We start from the raw sequence: 5,956 nt of genomic DNA, 5'->3' as shown, positions 1-5,956 counted from the left end.
TGGACCCTTGCCCCGCCCATACCCCCGCCCCCTGCTTGGTCCCGCCCCCTGTGTCTTGACTCCGCCCCGGCCTGATCTCCGGGTTTGGGCACGCTTCTGCTCCGCCTCTTGAGCCATGGCCCCGCCCAGGCCCCGCCTTCTGGGACTTGGCCCGGCCACGTTACTGAGCAGGTGGCCCCACAGCCTCATCCGTCTTCCGGGCCTTCATCCCCCTCTCTGCCCCGAATTCTCCCCTGCTCTGGTTCCGCCCTCTTTCTGGCCCTACTTGTATGATTGCGCCCCCCCCTTCGTTTCTCCTTCCGACTGGCCCTGCCCCTCCCTCTCGATCTGGTCCCTCCCCTCTCCTCATTGTAATCAGCAATAGCCCCGCCCCCTCCCTCTCTGACCACACCCCCGCAGCCACGCCTCCTAGGTGAGTTCTTGGGGCCTGGCCAGAGTCGTCTCTAGCGGCCGAGTGCAGGCCTGGCTGGTATTTGCAGTTTTCCCGGTCTGCTGCTGCGTGTCTAGGGACACTGGACCCTCCTCGCCGCTCAGGCTCCTCTGCACTTGTCCTAAGATCGTCTTGAGATCTTGGAATAGACTCATTCTAGGAGAATTGCTTTTGATCTGCTGCTACCTTAATGTTTTGGGTTCACTCAGTCATGCATATCTCCCTGTGTGTTGATAGTCAAGGTTGAGGGACACCTTAGGACACCTGTGCCTAACCTTTTCGGGTTTCCCCCGTTTACTAGCCTGGGGCTGACTTAGCTTAGTAAGCACAGGCTTCCCTACCTGCAAGGATCTAAACCAAAACAAAACTTTTTAAGGTGGTCGAAAGGTATAAACTTCCAGTTATAAAATAAATAAGTCATGGTGATGTAATGGCGACTATGGTTAATATTATATATGTGAAAGTTGCTAGAAGAGTAGATTTTACAAATTCTTCTTACAAGAAAAAAATTGTAACTGTATGTCTTGATGGATATTAACTAGACGTGATCATTCACAATATATACATAAATCGTTATGTTGTACATCTGAAACTAATGTATGTGTAAACTGTATCTCAAAAAAATAACTTTTAAAAGAACTGGACCTTTTGAAAAAGTACCAATTATAATGGAAAGAGTTAGAACTTATTTTGGTCCTATTTTATACTTTCGTATTTCTTCTCTTTGTTAATAAGTGGGCAGTGGTGATCACCGTAATCTTTACTGTTTAAACCCACAAAATTTCTTAACCAAGCCTTGCTCTTCACAGAAACACCCCTCCCCATTGTCTTGGTATTAATTATGAGCACCAAGATATCAGTGGGTAAATATATCCATGTGTATGTCATAATGTGCGGAACTGGCCGATCCAACGATGGATCCTGGCAGAGAAGAAAACCATCAGAAGCCTAACACCTGTGGTGGAGGGGAGGGAATGTGTTAGAGCCAGTGTATCCCTCTCTGCTGAACAATTAAGAAAGTTTGGGAAGCAGCTAAGAAGCCTATGCTCCTCTTTGCTCAGTTGAACCGCACGTGTGCATATAATTTTTTAAAGCTCAGTAATAATTCTTTATGTGTGTTTAATGCTTGACAGTTTGAAAGGGCTTTCATCTATCTTCTTTTACTTAATTCTTAGGGCCACCCTTACAGTAGGGTTTATTATTCCCATTGCACAGATGAGGAACTTGGGGGTATACCTAACTTCGAAGTGGACAAGGTGGGGGTTCCTCTTCTGCAGCTGGAGTAATATGGAGGAGCTGCCCAATGCTCACTAAACCTACCCACGGTGGCGTCTGCTCGTCTGCACGCCAGCCATGTCAGGGCTTCCTTTGAGCTCTGGCGTCTACCTCGGGCCATTTGGGGCCGGCAGCTCTTGGGGCTCCCTTCCCTCCCAGTAACGCACATGCCTCTACCCTCACCACCTTCTTCTCTGACTTTCCATCAGTCCTGAGAAATCTGTTCTCAGGGCGGGGAACACAGGCGTTCACTGTTCACATAATCTTCTACATGTTTTGCCTTCTGCCAAAACACAGCTTTCGAAAAACAAAAGGAAGATCAACTTCTTTGTTTTCTGGATGTCTCTAAGTCCTCTCTTTCTCTAGCTTGAATATCTACACTCTGGGCCTGGGGGCAGTGTGGGTCCCTCTGCCCAGAAAGCTTCCCTTCTTTCATGTGTCTTGACCCAGTGGAAAAGGAGGTGGTCCCTTCACCCAACAAACAGTTCCCATGAGGATTTTAGAGGCCGCTCAGGTAACCAGACCTCCATGCGTGAGGTTCTGAGAGAAGGAGGTCCTAGCTCACTTGGAAACACTGACTAGAAGCAACGTGAATGCAGAAAACAGAGCTGTCACTGGGGGCAGCCAATCCGAATGGACCATCAAGGTGAATTCATAAGTTTCCTACTGTGGGTGCTAAAGCTGTTCCCTGTTGTAGACCCAAGGCTGGGTGTCTCAGGGCACCTGGCTGGCTCAGTGGGAGGAGTGTGCGACCCTTGACCTCAGGGTTGTGGATTCAAGCCCCATGTTGGGTGTAGAGATTGCCAAAAAATAAATTTAAAAAATACCCTCTAGTCTCCCTCATCTTAAAAATATTCTCCCTTGATTCCCCATTACCTGTCTCACTACTGCTCCTTTGGCTCTCCCCCTTTTCAAAATCAAATTTTGTGATAAGTTGTCCACACTTATGTTTGTTTCTCCTCTTCAACTCATTCAAAATGGCTTTTTTTTAAAGGTTTTATTTATTCACTTATTTATTCAAGAGAGAGAGGAGAGAGAGAGACAGCAAGCGAGGAGGGGGGGAGCAGAAGGAGAGGGACCAGCAGACTCTGCACTGAGCAGGAGCCTGACACAGGAGCTGATCCAACAATGCCAAGATCATGACCTGAGCCCAAACCGAGAGTCAGACGCTTAACTGACTGAGCCACCCAGCCACCCCTCAAAATGGCTTTAATCAGGGTCATCAATGACCTTGTCCATAAATCATAAGTCCAAGGGTATTTTTCAGTATTTATCTTGCCAAGCCTCTTAGCAGTGTTCAACATACTCCCTCTTTGCAATACGCTTCTTGGTATGACACCACACCTGTTTTCCACCTGTCTTGGCCAGCCTTTCTCTGCCCTCTCTCTCCCACTGCCCTCCCTTTAAGACTTTGTTCCTCAGGACTCTGTCTTGGCCCCTCCATTGCCCCTGTGCACTCTTCCTGAGCAAGTCCATCCATTCCTGTGGCCTCAGTCTCCATCACCTCCCAAATCTGTATCATTTGTTCAGAGTGTTCTGTTGACCTCCAGACTTCTGTGTCCAACCTCGTGCTCAAGCCCAGGTCCCACATCTCAAACTCAATGTGAATCCAATTGAAATCATCTTCTCCAAGAAAAGGATTCTTCAACCTGTGTTCCTTCCTAGGGAGAGGAGAGGCACCACCGGTGCCACCAGCCAAGGGCTCAAGTCCCAAACCTGGTCATCACTTTTGACATGTTCTTCACATCTTCATCAGGGAGTTCTGTCCAATCACTTCCAAAATGTCTGACCCACCCTTTCCTGTCCTACACACTGTCACAACCATGGTACAAGCCACTCTCCTTTCTCCTAGACAGCTGCAGTTCCTGCTGCCAGAGGGAAATTTCTAAACCCAAAATTGGAACATGCCATCCTCCCATTTAAAACCTTTTGATGTTTTCCCATTGCCCTCAGAATGAAGTTCAAAGCCTCAGTGGGGCGTGCATGGCCCTCCTTGCCTAACACGGCTGTCTCATCTCTCGCCCTTAGTCCGTCCATGCTGCTCTCTGCTCAGCTGCCCTGAATTGCCTTCAAAGCATCTCAAACTCACCACACTCTCATCTGCCGCTAGGATCTTCCACATGCTGTTTCCTCTTCCTGGGACTCCCCTCTCCCACCTTCACAGACCTGACCTCTCAATTTCAAGTCCCAGCTAAATGTCACCTCTTTGGTTGACGCTGAGCCAGGTCAGCACGCACTTTACAACACTCCTCACAGGTGTAATTTGAAATTTCCCAGCTGTAAAACTGAGGGACTAGACTTGCCTGCCTTGTGTGTTCTGTAGCCTCAGGACGATCTTGGTTTATGGCACACAGTAGGCCTTTCAATAATAGTTATGGAATACATAAATAGATGAAAGCCCCCAGAGCCAAGCCTGAAGACCAACTAGGAGGTGGATCAATGAAGCTGGGATCTTAAGGTTGATAGCCCCACGTGGGACAGGCCCTCTGATGCCCCAGCCTTTCGTAGGGTCACCTGACAGGCTTCTACCAACAGGTTTGTGGAGTCAGCTGGAGCGCTCCGTAGGACACAGAAGGGGCTGGAAAGGAAATTTCCTTATCTCAAGTCGTAATTAAAATCACCCCACCTAACCTTTGTTCTTGCAGAGTAATGAGGTCTGCTCCCTGTGGCCTCCAGCCCTGAAGCATTAAATTAAAGATGCAGGCAGTCGGCTGGAAACTATTAAAGTTATCTCAGACGCTTTTCCCTTGGAAATAGGGAGACACTTCTGGTTTTCTTTTAAGTAGCTGGATTGGTGGGTTTGTGTACTGGGCAGGAGAGGGCCTGGGCTGTAGTTTCTTCCTTTCTCCATTCGCTCTCCATTCCTTTTTTTTTTTAAGAGCGTAAGAAAAGAGCAGAAATAGGCATTGGGAAAGGATGACAAACAAATTGAATAATTCAGGAAAACAAAGACCTCCAAAGGTGTGGCAGCGGTGGGATTCGAACCCACGCCATCGAAATGACTGGAGCCTAAATCCAGCGCCTTAGACCACTCGGCCACGCTACCGCCCGTTGCAATAGCTTCCGCTGAAACTATATTAGTCTAATGACGTGGCGTCTCACGCTCCGTGGTCCCACCCTCTTAGGTTTGCGCAAGCTCGGTACCAGCCAAGTGTTTCCCGCGCCTGTTGAAGGCGTCTTGATCCCTGGTTCCCTTCTGCGTTGTGGAATCACGGTACTTTTGTGATGCGCCGCAAAAACTACGAACGGAGCGCAGCACTGCAAAGGAAAGAAGAGTTCCCAAATATTAAACATTAATATTCAGTCCTCACGTGTGTGTGCATTGGATTTGCCGTGTGCGGCGTATACTGTCTACGGCCACGCGGGGGCGGTGCCGTGCTGTAGCTTCCTCCCTTTCGGGGCTGCGGATCCAGCCAGGAACCTTGCTCTGCACAGAACCCGGCTGGGTCTCTATCCTGCGGACTCGCCTTTCCTACTCCAGGTCAGCTCTGCAAGCCCTTGGTGGCCGCATGGTTTGGTCCCTGCCAACCGGAGGTAAGAATCACAGGTCCAGCTGAATGTTGTTACAATGTCAATGATGTTGTTAAGGATTATTTGTGTGTTGGAATCCCTCAAAGGTACCTCTTGTCTGCATATTAGAGAGAGAGAACTGAAGTGCAGAGAGGCTAAGTGACTTGTCTCAGCTGCCCCAGGACCCAAGATTCCCCTCCCAAGACCCTCCCAAGACCCAAGATTCCCCTTCTTCTGTGCAGGCTATTTCAGTGTTTTCTGTTTTAATGCAATAAATACAGAGCAAATATACAATACATAAGTACATAGCAAATTTCTAACTCCCATCACCCAAAATTGTTAACATTTTGTATGTTTGCTTCAAATATTCTTTAATAAAAACTACACTGAACAGTATACATAGATAAGATTCAAGTCTATTTTTATACCCTCAAGTTCGATTCCCCTTCCTCCTTCCTAAGGAGTCTCAGATCCTTTTAGTCCACTTTTTTCTAATTTTACGTACTCTTAGGCATATCCATCTCCTTGCATGCTTAAGGAAAATAACAAAAATACAGTATAGTAAAGATATGCCGGTGGGTGTGGTAAGCTGAAATGCCCCCCAAAGATGTCCATAACCAAATCCCCAGAACCTGTATGTTACTTTATGTGACAAAAGGGACTTTGTTGGTGTAATAAGGCGCTAGAGATGGGGAGATTATTCTGGATTATCCACGTGAACCCAGTGTAATCACAAGGGTC

The 5,956-nt window shown here is 47.9% G+C and overlaps 1 non-coding gene across 1 annotated transcript; it reads right to left on the bottom strand.

The window, feature by feature from the left end:
- Nucleotides 1-4,669: 4,669 nt before the first annotated feature.
- On the bottom strand, nucleotides 4,670-4,751 carry TRNAL-UAG. Its single transcript has one exon. It is a non-coding gene; the product is annotated as a tRNA-Leu (tRNA).
- Nucleotides 4,752-5,956: the final 1,205 nt, after the last annotated feature.

Source organism: Ailuropoda melanoleuca, chromosome 10 (genome assembly GCF_002007445.2).
Source record: "Ailuropoda melanoleuca isolate Jingjing chromosome 10, ASM200744v2, whole genome shotgun sequence".
NCBI classification, from domain to species: Eukaryota; Metazoa; Chordata; class Mammalia; order Carnivora; family Ursidae; genus Ailuropoda; species Ailuropoda melanoleuca.
Note: the sequence above shows the minus strand (reverse complement) of the source record. Positions and strands in the feature narration are given on the sequence as shown.